Source organism: Drosophila suzukii, chromosome 3 (assembly GCF_043229965.1).
Source record: "Drosophila suzukii chromosome 3, CBGP_Dsuzu_IsoJpt1.0, whole genome shotgun sequence".
NCBI lineage: Eukaryota > Metazoa > Arthropoda > Insecta > Diptera > Drosophilidae > Drosophila > Drosophila suzukii.
In genome coordinates, this window is record NC_092082.1 from 39083545 (window position 1) to 39098234 (window position 14690).

Genomic DNA, 14690 nt, shown 5'->3' on the forward strand with positions numbered 1-14690 from the left:
GGTCGGCACACACATATCATCACAAATTTGCCTTGCATTAGTGTGAGTGTAACAAACACGAAGTTTGCGCGCGGCGTGCTGAAGCGAGACGTTTCTCTGCTTTGCACTGAGATCCTCTGCCGCAGCAAGGATCGCTTCACTTCGCTTCTACGCCGAGTGTAAACGAACGTTCCACGCTAGCCTCACCCTTTTGCTTGTTGCCCGCGACGTTTCCGCGTGGCTTGATCTGTATTGCGTAGCTGTCGTGTTGTGGTGGCTGGCTTGCTGCTGACGATGTCGTGCGCACTGCAACTTGATGTGCTTCCTGCTCGGCTGGGCGTAGCGTGACTTCTGACCATCGGGGTTTCGGTCAAACGCCGACTTCACGAGTCGAAACCATAGGGTTCTCCTGGACTACTTCTCTTGAGACCACAAACGATCGACCGCTCTCCCTTTTCGCTCATAACACTCGGGGTTTCAAACACACACCGTTTCGGGACTTTACGAGTCAAAACCGTAGGGCTCTCCTGGACTACTCCACTCGACACCGCACACGGTCGACCGCTCTCTCTTTCTGGCTGATCGCGCCAGGATCTGCTCCATATCCACGTGACGTACTGGGCTTACGCCGGGCCACGCCAAAGTAGAGCTTGGCGCGAGGTACACTGGGTTTAGACACGATTCTCCCCAAGCTCACGGTTTCTTGTCGTAGGCCTCCACTGCTCAGACTCTGATCGACTCCCCAGGCGTAATGCGAGGATTTAGTTATGACAGGAATAAGCAGGTCGCCTGGAATTGTCGCAAGTTGGAGATTCCTGGCGTCCCAATCCCAAACGTCTCGACGTAGCGATCTTGCTCCTTGTAGGCTCCCACGGCGCTGCTTCCGACGACTCGACCTGTTGTGGCTCGCTTGTAAATAGTTCACATGGTTGACTGACTTTTCACTTTGATATCTTGACGGATCGACTCCTCGTGATCAACTGATGATCCAGCTGCCAGCGACCTGCGGCTTTATATAGGGACTCCGGGAATCGTTATTGCCGTCTCCACTCCGGGTCCAAAGTCCGTGGTTCCTGCTTGACCCACTTGTCCTTTGCGCACAGCTTCAAACTGGAGTTATGCCTATTGCTGCCGTCTGGTTCCCATTATTCATGAGGCAAGCCTGAGTGCCGCTCCGCTGCCGAGATGTGGCACTCCCTCTACTGGTCCAAAGTCCTCGGCAGAGTCTAAGGTCCGGTGGAGTTCCGTTATTTCCTTTTGCACACGGCACTCTCGCTCTGCCCGTAAAGTCTCCACTCTCTCATTCTCCACACCTGAGTCTCCACATCTTTGTCTCCAAGCTGTCCTATTCTCCAACCTTGGTCTCCAAACTCTCTTTGCCGCGCCGTTACTACGCGAATTCGCCGCGTATCTGGTAAGCGGCCGGCCGTGTGTTGTTACGGCTGTTGGAATTTGTGGGGAGTTATTCAACTTCTCACATCGGTAATAATAGGATATTTTATGTATACTATAATAAGATCTTGGCGTAAAGCGATTTTAAATTCGGATACATCCAATAGGGCAGTTATAATTATGGGTTTTAGTTCATGCTTATAAATTTCTTGTATGTCTTCATTGTTTGGAGTTTTAGTGTTCAATTTTTGCAAGTGTTACTGTGTCCATTTGTATAATCCATAATTTTTGATTTGGTTGTGCCTACCAGCAATAATAAGTACATTATTGAAATCATTATCCGGAATTTGAGACAAAATATTTAATATTATCTTTATGAATCGAACGGTTTCTGTTATTTATAATACATTTTTGGGAAGACTTTCCTTAACTACTTCTTTTTTATATATAGAATTAAGATTGTTTCTTTCTCCGTGTTTCTTCTCGTAGATTACCTCTCCTACGTTTAAATTCTTATCTTGTCTATCTTAAATGTAAAAATGTAACATTTACTCTTGAGCTTGTTACAATAATTTGGGGGTTTATTAAATAATATGTCAAAAGTACGAGCATAATAGGCATAATTTATGTCAGGATGCAAACTTTAACCTTCTCTTTCCGGAATAGGTGCCTGACTGATAGGCATTTATACTGGGTGTCTGTAGTATTTGTTTTGATTGCGGATAGTGCAATTTTTTATAAACTCCTTAAGTTTCTTGTATAAATTTGGCCGATAATATAGTCGCGTTATTTGTTAATAGTCTTTATCAACCCATCTGTGAGCCCTTCAATGCGTTTCTGTGATTATAAGCGGTCTGTCTTCAGCGTTTTCGACATCCTGGACAAATGTCTTAGTGTATAAAAATGTAATTCTAAAATTTTCTTTTAGTGGTTTTTGAATTCTATAAAAATCTTCTAGAGTACAGTGCACTCATATTGTTATATTGGGTGGAAAATATTCTCTTAAGATAGATATTAAATTTTCTGGAGTGTCATACTCTATTATATGTCTAGTATTTCCAAATACATTAATCGACTCATGTATTGTTGCTTAAACTGGTTTATGGATTTTCGGGTTTCTTTTATGACATTCTCAAAACTACTCTCTGCTGAATACGGAGTATTTTGATCTGAGAACGATTCATTGCTTTCCGTTAAGTTATTAATTTGGATCCTTGATAAAGCGACTCATGTATTGTTGCTTAAACTGGTTTATGGATTTTCGGGTTTCTTTTATGACATTCTCAAAACTACTCTCTGCTGAATACGGAGTATTTTGATCTGAGAACGATTCATTGCTTTCCGTTAAGTTATTAATTTGGATCCTTGATAAAGCGACCGCAACAACATTTGTTGCTCCTGGCTTATAAATAATTTTGTGTGAATAGCTTTCAATAAAGGAATACCATCTTCTCATTTCAATATTGGTATTTTTTTGATAAATGGAGAATGAAAGAGGTTGGTGATCGGTATAGATCTCGATGTTGTTAACTCAATATAAGTAATTTCGAAGGTTTTTATTTGTTGCGTATAATTGTTCAGTTTTGGTCAGACTTTTTGAAGTAAACGTAATTGGTTTTCCTTCCTGAGAAAGAACAGCACCAATTGCTAAGTCAGATGCGTCGTAGAGTAAAAGGGTATACTGGATTCGTCGGAAAGTATGTAACAGGCAGAAGGAAGCGTTTCCGACCCCATAAAGTATATATATAAAAATACTGGATTCGTCGGAAAGTATGTAACAGGCAGAAGGAAGCGTTTCCGACACCATAAAGTATATATATTCTTGATCAGGATCACTAGCCGAGTCGATCTAGCCATGTCCGTCTGTCTGTCCGGATGAACGCTGAGATCTCGGAAACTATAAAAGCTAGGCTATTGAGATTTTGTTTCGGCAGAGTGTCACGCCCACTCTAACGCCCACAAACCGCCTAAAACTGTGGCTCCTACAGTTTTGATGCTAGAATAACTGAAATGTATTGTTCTCATCAATACCTGTCGATTGACCTAAAAAAAAGTTTGCCACGCCCACTTTAACGCCCACGAGCCGCACAAGCCTGGGACGCCCACAATTTTCATGCTAGATAAAAAATTTGCCACGCCCACTCTAACGCCCATAACGCTTAAGTCTGTCTACCGCCGGTAGGTGTGGCATTTTAATCTCGCTTAGCTGCTTGCATATCTCCATTTCCCGTTGGTCCCTTTAGCTGAGTAACGGGTATCTGATAGTCGAGGTACTCGACTATAGCGTTCTTCCTTGTTTATTATAGTCCGGTTGTACTAGTTCTACTTGGGCAATTACATTTTTTTTGAGCTCGTTAAAAGCTCTTACAGCTGAATCATCAAACCGTATTTAAGTTTTCCGTGTTGCTTTTTTAGATACTTTGCCGTTTTGTCCTTCTAAATATTTTGTTAAAAGTTCAGCTATCTTTGAGTAATTTTGCACAAATTTTATGTAATATCCTGTAAGGCCTAAGAAGCTTCTAAGCTCTCGAATATTTTTTTCACTTGTGCACGAGGACATGTCCCAGGTTATTCCCAAGGTGATTCACAAGTGAAACTTTTTTTTTGGAACTGAAGGGATGATTATGACATGAAATGAATTCATGAAATTAGCTATTTCGTAATCTCCGTTTCTTGAATTTGATGATGAAAGGGTACTATGAATTCAGTCCCAACGCACGAAATGCTGAGGCACAGTCTACTACTCTATTAAGCTCTATATAAGATTCAAAAAACTTAAAAGGTCATCTGAAATCATTTCATGAATTTGTCAGTGTTGTGTAAACAAGGCCTATTTAAACCCGTTACTTGTAGAGTAAAAGGGTATACTAGGTTCGTCGGAAAGTGTGTAACAGGTAGAAGGGTTTCCATCCGTAATTTTTAGCGAGTGAATGGTTTCCAGCCCAGCCGCTGAAATCATCAAACAGCTCCAACCTTACGTGAAGGCCGGACTCGTCTGTTGAAGTTAACGTTGCACTTAATAAGGAGTCCACTAGACGCTCCACTCTATTAAACAGTGCAGTTGCCTTGCGTTTTAAAAATACCACCCTGTTTGCGTCAGCGGTAACATCTCTAACATTTCCCCTAGGCATGACGACAGCAACAACATAACCCTCAGACTAAATGCCCGAAATTCGGCTTCAGCGGGAAGATGAACTTAAAGAGGGCGAGGATACAGCGGTCCGTTATTTGGCTATGTTCGCTACTATGTATAACGGAACTAGGCAACCTTGCGCAATCAAAAAACTTATATTATTTTTAAATGCTAACTGCAATTAATTTGCACTGCTCACTGCATTTAATATTTAATTGTATTTTAGCGACAAATATTTGGTTGTTATTCCTATGTAGGGCAAGTTATTTCACACTTACTTATAATGTGTTTATGCTATCCCTTCAGTTCTGCAGTAGGGACGCGGTGACATGGCTCAAGGCAAAAAGCTTTTTTTGTTTTTTTTTGTGCCTAAAACGCTGTGCCGCTGTTGACGTCAGCAGAGCAGTCGGCGCAGCGTAGAAGACTGTCCACGAAAACGATCGTGCAACAAAGAGAGGCAGATATTCGGATATTTCCCTCTCTTTCTTGTCTTATAATCTGCCTGCACTCCGCGCTCCCAGAGACAAATTTCGGCTGGTCCGTTATTTTTTTTGCTTCTCTCCGTTATGTTCGGCTAGCGACTAATATTTCGGCGGAAAAATTTTCGTGGAGCAGCGACATGTGAATGCCCTAATATTTTAGGAGCATTATTGTGTATCGAAAAAAACAACTAATATTGTTTTATAAAAGTAAACTATTTGATTATAGTAAAATTTAGTATATTGAATTTACTTATAATGTTATATTTACTTATTATACATTTTTGTAACAATATAATTTTTTAGTTAAGTTATAGAAATTTAGTCCGTTAAAATTGATTTAAGTATTTAAAACATTTAAGTATTAACATTTAAAAAAAAAATCGTATTGTATTTTTTACTCAAGAAGTAAAAACTATATAGTCGGATATATAATTCACTTAAGAAAGGGTATAGGTGCAGTGGCACGCGCCAACAGCGAAGAGAAAACAAAAGAAATCTAGTAAAGGGGTGAGAAGACTTGGTGCATTCTGTTTAAGTGATACTTTATCGTTTAGAGTTACTTTAATCGTTTAGTTAATATAATAAAGTCAGGTAAGTGCTACATTAAGTTTAAGATGTTGTGCATTGATCTTAGTTTAAAGTACGTAAATTTTGAAGGTATTCAATGGGTTCCGTTAGCCGAAAGTGGATGACGAAATGATTTGTGCCAATAAAAATCCTGCAAAGGGTTAAACACAGCTATAAAAGGTAAATATACAATTAAACAAATAAAACGCATTTTTGAAACATATGTTTTTTCAGGAGCGTTGGCCAAGAATTCAGAGGACCCGGACAAAGGTTTAAGAACGGCGATGACTAACGTTAAAAATAAGCTTACGAAGCATAAAAACAGAAACAATAATTGTACAATTTTTGAAAATCTAAATAATATCATATAATTAAAATGAATTAAAATGAAATTAAATATGTATGTATTTAAAATTTTATAGTTTTATAATTGAAAACTCAAGAAAAAATTCTGGTTTTCACAAGTGATTCACTTGGGACGTGTCCCTTGCAAGTGATTTCACAAGTGAAAACTCAAGGAAAAGTTCTGATTTTCCCAAGTGATTCACTTGGGACGAGTCACCGGCTCGTGACAGGCCATACGAAAAATGAGTATAAGGAACAAGTGAAATCCCGTAGGACTTCGAAAAATTTTCATTTGAATTTTCACTTGTGAAAATGCGGACATCCCATACAATTTTCTATATGGAGCGTCACTTGTTCTTCACTTGTGCACGAGGACATGTCCCAGGTTATTCCCAAGGTGATTCACAAGTGAAACTTTTTTTTTGGAACTGAAGGGATGATTATGACATGAAATGAATTCATGAAATTAGCTATTTCGTAATCTCCGTTTCTTGAATTTGATGATGAAAGGGTACTATGAATTCAGTCCCAACGCACGAAATGCTGAGGCACAGTCTACTACTCTATTAAGCTCTATATAAGATTCAAAAAACTTAAAAGGTCATCTGAAATCATTTCATGAATTTGTCAGTGTTGTGTAAACAAGGCCTATTTAAACCCGTTACTTGTAGAGTAAAAGGGTATACTAGGTTCGTCGGAAAGTGTGTAACAGGTAGAAGGGTTTCCGACCTCTTAAAGTCTAAATATTCTTTATCAGGATCACTAGCGATCTAGCCATGTCCATCTGTCAGTATGAACGATCAGATCTCGATATCTATAAGAGCTAGAGTGTTGTTGTTGAACTAACAAGCTTTTTATTAGTTATTGCAAAATTAATAATACGAATTTCAGGTTGCTTTATGATTGTTAACAATTTATTAGTTAGACGAGTGTGCATTTAATGTCGAGATCAGCATTCGTACTGATTTTACAAAGGGACAGCCAGCCGAATGCTGGGACCAAGAATGCAAGTACACAAAAAACGAGAGAGCTAGACAGAGAGAGATACCTTTCGCGATGCAATTAACATAAGAGATCGAATTAAGACGTTAATTTGCTGCTGTGGCGGCGTGACCCGACATACTCCCCCCGTTGGAAGCCTGGATTTCAACATTATCCTTAAGGGGTAGCAGACACAGCTTGTTTACTGCTCGTTTTGTCACTCCTGATGCTGTCTTCAGTACGGCAACGACCAACGCCTTCAACGTCTTCATCGACCAGAAGCTAGAGCACTCTTGCCAGGGACCACCGCTGGGGTAACACATACAGATCAGCAGGGTTCTCTGAAATCGAGACTAAGGGTTGAAAATTAACTACTGCAGAAATATGGCACATATTGCTTTGCAATCTTGACAGTCGCCCCCAAATACCATCAAAGTGCGATTAACTCATTATCTCACTAACTCATTTGTTAAATGCCTTGTTTACCGTCTTCCTCACCCAATTGGCCAATCTTGGTATCGAAAAGTGTGCAAAGTAAATAAAGGGGGTCCTAGAGACCGAATGACACCGAAGTAATATAATTGGGAGACGGCCATTAAAATCAAGCGACGAACTCCTCAGTCGGCCATCAACTCTAAGAAGTCAAAACTGGTCAATAAAAGGCGAGCTAGATGAATGAACTAATCCCTTCGACTGCAACGATTTTAAATCGTCCCATAAATGAGAGCGCTTTACAAGACGAACATCGTCCACCGTAAGCATGGTGTGACGGATGCGATTGCTAAACTTATAAATGTATCCGAAAACTCTTTGAAGCGCAGCCAAAGATTTGGCAAATTTGGAGCTGGCTACTAAGTCTTCGTATGGAGACTTTACTAGCAGGATCATTTGGCGAAGCCCAAGTGTTGGCTTTTCAACGATGATGATATGCTTCTATGCTGGCATCACAAAATCCATGAATCTCTGTCTCACCATTTGAAAAAAAGTACTAAACAGGGAAGGTTGAGTCTTTATTGCCGTGGGTTTTACCCTCAAGTCGGAAGAGATACGTGATGAGGAATTCAATAATACTGAATTCGTATGTGTAAAGCTTACGATTCCTAGTAGATTTATATATATTACCTGCTCGTACATTCCGCCTGCATCTGAATTCCCGGAGTATTTAATTCATCTTTTTGATATACAGTCAGTCTCAAATAAGCTGTTCAATAGAGACCACCTTGTAGTTCTGGAAGACTTTAATATACTTGGAGTAACGTGGACCACCGATGAAAAAACGAATGTCTTACTTCCTTTAGCTCATCATGATTTCACTGAAGGTTTGCTTGACATATCTTTATCTCAAGCTAACTACCTTAAAAATTTGTTAGTCTATTAACTGGACCTGTGCTTTGTAACTAATCCGGACTGCGTGTTTCTTTCCAAACTAGCACCCCTTGCTCAACCCGAAGACCCCTATCATCCTGTTTTTGAGGTCTCAATTGACACTGGTGCTGTTTTAGAAGAAAAATCAGAGAAGTCAACTAAGCGATTACATCGTTTTCTCAAGGCTGACTTTCAGCGGCTAAATTAATATATATGTATTAGGCTTTGATTGGTCCGATCTCTACTCTTCCCAAAATGTGGATGATCCTATAAATAAAAACTATTTTAATCGTTGTAAAGTTCAATTCTCTCAGAATCCGAGAAAGTTTTATAATTTTGTTATCACCAAGCGTGTATCCACCAATTATTCTTCCTCTTTATCTTTTGAAAATCTTACCATAATAACTGATCAGGCGAAAGCCGATCTTTTTGCCAAGTTTTTTCGAACGACATATTCTACTTTACCTAATCCTTCAATCTTTTTCTTCCACTGTGTCCAAGTCGAAGCTAATATTGTTTCCCATCTTAAATGAAAGCGCCTTGCTTGTTGATCTTTAACATGTCAAGCCTGTATATTCACCTGGTCCTGATGGAATTCCTGCGCGTAGGCCTTATGCAAGCCCCTTCCCAAGTTATTTACCTTATCTTTAGACTCCTTACAATTTCCCAATATGTGGAAGTAATCGTTTGTAATTCCTCTTCACAAGAAGGGTAGCGAAGTCGAAGCATGCAATTATAGAGGTACCTCTAAACTGTCAGCGATCCCAAAACTCTTTGAAAATATTATTTCTCCCCACTTGAAACACCTCTTTAGGTCAGTTATATCTCCGTGTCAGCACGTTACCTCTTTAATTATAAACTACCTTCCCTCAGTTATAACATTTTCTCGTGTACCAATGTACGCAGATGATATTAAATTATGCTGCAGTACAAGGATACTTCTTGCCAGTCCAACTTACAATCCGATTTCAATAATTTTCAAACATGGTGCTCTGACAATTTACTGGATTTAAAGGGCTCTAATTGTAAGGTAATGATTTTTGGTCGAGTCAATCGTCAGTATGCGACAAACACGCTGAGTAAGTGGTAGTTGGATAGAATAACTCTAGTAAACGATCTTGGCGATCTTTTCGACCCAAGACTAAAGTTTGCTGACATATTTCGTCCATAGTGAATAAAACTAGGAGTGCGCTTGGCTTTATTAAAAGGTGGTCAAACGAATTTAATGGTCTTTATTTTTTATATATTTCGGATCAATTATAAAAATAATTCCAAGACTTAGCAACAATAACAATAATAATAATAATAAATCGGTCATCACGCTGTACTCGGATGCCTCCTGTAGCTTTACATCAGCGCCAGGAAGTTCTTCTTCTGTTCTTGATAGAAGCTTCCTTGCGAAGTGGTGGACACCAACTTGCCCAGTTCGGCATCTTGGCCAGCCATATGAATTTGTGTAGTGCAGTGTGTGTAGTCAGCCACCGAAGCGCACGTTACAGTAAGAAATAAGTATATTAGAATTAGACCAACATCAAGTACCATTAAAAATGAGATACTTACCATTTGCAAAAAAAAATAAACAATATATGTAAATGTTTCACTTTGTACACTTTCACTTTTCGTCAAATGTTAGAGTGACTGCGGCAATTTAGCCAAAAAATATCTTTAGTACCATACTAAATACCATAAATACACAAAAAATACGAAAGCACAGTCATACTTATTTTTCGAAGACTTTTCGATGTTACGTTTGATATGAAAAACATATCAAATTAATACGAATTTATATTAATATGATGCAAAATCATATCGATTAGACATGTTGATATGAATTTGTATCATGCTGATATGAATTCGTATCAATTTGATATGTAAGAGGTGATATGTGAAAATTGAGGAGACAATATCAAACGAGTAATTTTCCGTTTTTTTTCTCTGTGTGAGAATAGGGCTTGTAATACACTATCTCCACTAGCAGCTAACCTACGTCCGCATCGCCTGTGGTCCGGCCTCGCAGTAACCATCGTTAACATTGCCGTGACGCGATCGTCCTGCCAGCAAGGCGTTCCCGTGCCGGCGAAAAGTGCTCAATACCCCCTTGTCCGGCGGTTTGGCCCAGAAGGGTCTACTTCGGTTAGGCACAAGCATTGGAGGCCCCGACGTGATCCTTACCTACAAGGGTTCACACTCCAGCAACCCCCTTCCCACCAAAAGCTGAACCTCTGACTGGTGAGAAGACCCGTTAAGTTCACTACATCCACCCGCCCTGGAAACCATAGCTCATCCAGCTTCACAGGATACTCAGCTTAATCCAGCTTCACAGGATACTCAGCTTCATCCAGCTTCACAGGAATCACAGCTTCATCCAGCTTCACAGGATACTCAGCGTCATCCGGTTTCACAGGATCGTAAGCTTCATCCAGCTTCACAGGATACCGAGCTTCATCCAGCTTCACGGGATACTCAGCTTCATCCAGCTTCACAGGATACGCAGCTTCATCCAGCCTCACAGGACAAACAGCTTTATCTGGCTTCACAGAATTCTTTGTTTCCAGGACACACACTACGTCTACTTCATCCATAGAGGAAAAAAGTCACACAAGAATCGATTTACACAATCGATTACTGGACAACCAAAATGTGGTACAAGTACAGATCCAACAGCTCATAAAGGATTATAACAAGGATTCGGTCGAACGACGCCACCGAGACGAAAATTATTCCGGTAAGCTAAATCAGCTAAACGATCTCTGGCAGCAGTTTTGCGACCTAGATGAAGAAGTCCAACAAGCGGTATTACCCACTGGAAGTGAGTACTCTTCACGACTAGTAGCACATAAGGAGCTGGTCGAAAAATATCAGAAAATCTTTCTGGACAACGTGCCGACTGGAAGCGGACTTCCGAAGGCCCCCAGACGAACATCGGCCAACTTCAAGATCACAACAGGAGATCAAGTCAAAGAATACTCCGCAATTGACAGGGTGATCCGACAGTTGCAGAAAATATGCAACGAATTGGAATCATCATTAACATTAGCCTCGAACGCCCCAACCGTCACCCCAGCCCTACAAAGGCACCTGGATCTCCATTGGGCGTTACTGAGGCAAGCCGACGACGAATTGGATAGCACACCTGGGGCCGCAGCTCTGGCAGAAGAGGAGCTAGCCCAATTCGCGACGCGATCGTCCTGTCCTATCTAGTGTCCCCATGCCAGCGACAAGTGCTCATTACCCCCTTATCCCGCGGTGTGACCCAGAAGTGCCCAGAAGTGCCCGGTTAGGCACAAACAACGACCATTCGCCGACCATAGCGACTTTTGCATAGTCTGGATGGCTGGGCCCAGCGATTGGTGCTGTTGTTTTCCTTTTTACCCCCTCGGCGTTTGTCAGCGTAATGCTTGGGCCTGTTTTCTCGGCGTATGCTGCCTCAAGCTCGGTCCTGATACCGACAAGTTTCGGGTCGCTCTCCGACTCAGAATAATATCCTCCATCTTATCTTCTGATTTGCACTCCAGAGCGATGTGTAGCCTATGTGCGGCATAGGCAAAGTCCTCTGTCTTGAGGCGGTAAGACCACTTCTTCCCCATTTTGCTTTAAATTGCTTTCACTGCTGGGACAATCACGTTTTGGGCGCCAGATGTAACGAACCGATTTTGTATGTCTGCTCGCTACGAGATTCGTGCGGCTAGCTCAGTAGATTGTGTGTGTTTGTCGCACCAAATTTATATAAAGGTGAACGCCCAGTAGCTCAGTGAGAGAGCACAGAATTCACGGGTTCGTTATGGGTTTATTGCGGGTATAATGTCACAGCGGCTTGGTGGCTTGGCTGCCCTTGATATCGCCTCTCGTGGCCTTCGGTATCTCCGACGGCTCCTGGTCGCCTCGATGATTTCTCGTCTCGTTAGCTAGGTGCTCCGGTCCTGTTGCTCACTGAAGATTTTTGAAGCTTCCTGGAGATGCTCGGCGCTGCTTGTCTCTGATGCGTTGAATCGACGACTGCTTATTACGTCTTAGAGTCGCGGGAGGGTCAGCCGTGCGGGCTTAGGGAAGCGTCACCGTTCTCAGACTAGGAGGAACAGATGCTGCGCTCTACAGGGTTACACCTTTAGACCAGTGGTCGGCACACACATATCATCACAAATTTGCCTTGCATTAGTGTGAGTGTAACAAACACGAAGTTTGCGCGCGGCGTGCTGAAGCGAGACGTTTCTCTGCTTTGCACTGAGATCCTCTGCCGCAGCAAGGATCGCTTCACTTCGCTTCTACGCCGAGTGTAAACGAACGTTCCACGCTAGCCTCACCCTTTTGCTTGTTGCCCGCGACGTTTCCGCGTGGCTTGATCTGTATTGCGTAGCTGTCGTGTTGTGGTGGCTGGCTTGCTGCTGACGATGTCGTGCGCACTGCAACTTGATGTGCTTCCTGCTCGGCTGGGCGTAGCGTGACTTCTGACCATCGGGGTTTCGGTCAAACGCCGACTTCACGAGTCGAAACCATAGGGTTCTCCTGGACTACTTCTCTTGAGACCACAAACGATCGACCGCTCTCCCTTTTCGCTCATAACACTCGGGGTTTCAAACACACACCGTTTCGGGACTTTACGAGTCAAAACCGTAGGGCTCTCCTGGACTACTCCACTCGACACCGCACACGGTCGACCGCTCTCTCTTTCTGGCTGATCGCGCCAGGATCTGCTCCATATCCACGTGACGTACTGGGCTTACGCCGGGCCACGCCAAAGTAGAGCTTGGCGCGAGGTACACTGGGTTTAGACACGATTCTCCCCAAGCTCACGGTTTCTTGTCGTAGGCCTCCACTGCTCAGACTCTGATCGACTCCCCAGGCGTAATGCGAGGATTTAGTTATGACAGGAATAAGCAGGTCGCCTGGAATTGTCGCAAGTTGGAGATTCCTGGCGTCCCAATCCCAAACGTCTCGACGTAGCGATCTTGCTCCTTGTAGGCTCCCACGGCGCTGCTTCCGACGACTCGACCTGTTGTGGCTCGCTTGTAAATAGTTCACATGGTTGACTGACTTTTCACTTTGATATCTTGACGGATCGACTCCTCGTGATCAACTGATGATCCAGCTGCCAGCGACCTGCGGCTTTATATAGGGACTCCGGGAATCGTTATTGCCGTCTCCACTCCGGGTCCAAAGTCCGTGGTTCCTGCTTGACCCACTTGTCCTTTGCGCACAGCTTCAAACTGGAGTTATGCCTATTGCTGCCGTCTGGTTCCCATTATTCATGAGGCAAGCCTGAGTGCCGCTCCGCTGCCGAGATGTGGCACTCCCTCTACTGGTCCAAAGTCCTCGGCAGAGTCTAAGGTCCGGTGGAGTTCCGTTATTTCCTTTTGCACACGGCACTCTCGCTCTGCCCGTAAAGTCTCCACTCTCTCATTCTCCACACCTGAGTCTCCACATCTTTGTCTCCAAGCTGTCCTATTCTCCAACCTTGGTCTCCAAACTCTCTTTGCCGCGCCGTTACTACGCGAATTCGCCGCGTATCTGGTAAGCGGCCGGCCGTGTGTTGTTACGGCTGTTGGAATTTGTGGGGAGTTATTCAACTTCTCACATCGGTAATAATAGGATATTTTATGTATACTATAATAAGATCTTGGCGTAAAGCGATTTTAAATTCGGATACATCCAATAGGGCAGTTATAATTATGGGTTTTAGTTCATGCTTATAAATTTCTTGTATGTCTTCATTGTTTGGAGTTTTAGTGTTCAATTTTTGCAAGTGTTACTGTGTCCATTTGTATAATCCATAATTTTTGATTTGGTTGTGCCTACCAGCAATAATAAGTACATTATTGAAATCATTATCCGGAATTTGAGACAAAATATTTAATATTATCTTTATGAATCGAACGGTTTCTGTTATTTATAATACATTTTTGGGAAGACTTTCCTTAACTACTTGTTTTTTATATATAGAATTAAGATTGTTTCTTTCTCCGTGTTTCTTCTCGTAGATTACCTCTCCTACGTTTAAATTCTTATCTTGTCTATCTTAAATGTAAAAATGTAACATTTACTCTTGAGCTTGTTACAATAATTTGGGGGTTTATTAAATAATATGTCAAAAGTACGAGCATAATAGGCATAATTTATGTCAGGATGCAAACTTTAACCTTCTCTTTCCGGAATAGGTGCCTGACTGATAGGCATTTATACTGGGTGTCTGTAGTATTTGTTTTGATTGCGGATAGTGCAATTTTTTATAAACTCCTTAAGTTTCTTGTATAAATTTGGCCGATAATATAGTCGCGTTATTTGTTAATAGTCTTTATCAACCCATCTGTGAGCCCTTCAATGCGTTTCTGTGATTATAAGCGGTCTGTCTTCAGCGTTTTCGACATCCTGGACAAATGTCTTAGTGTATAAAAATGTAATTCTAAAATTTTCTTTTAGTGGTTTTTGAATTCTATAAAAATCTTCTAGAG

General features: G+C 41.9%; 1 protein-coding gene and 2 long non-coding RNA genes across 5 annotated transcripts in view; 1 reads left to right on the plus strand and 2 right to left on the minus strand.

Annotated features, from left to right (window-relative positions):
* Window positions 1–14690, minus strand: part of LOC108011916 (uncharacterized) — a 323723-nt gene that overhangs the window by 10888 nt on the left and 298145 nt on the right. The window lies entirely within an intron of this gene.
* Window positions 3929–7205, plus strand: LOC139353203 (uncharacterized). Its single transcript, XR_011604378.1, has 3 exons — window positions 3929–5193; window positions 5429–5733; window positions 5788–7205. It is a non-coding gene; the product is annotated as an uncharacterized lncRNA (long non-coding RNA).
* LOC139353082 (uncharacterized) lies at window positions 9437–10097 on the minus strand. Its single transcript, XR_011604216.1, has 2 exons — window positions 9805–10097; window positions 9437–9677 (listed from the first exon to the last, which is right to left on the minus strand). It is a non-coding gene; the product is annotated as an uncharacterized lncRNA (long non-coding RNA).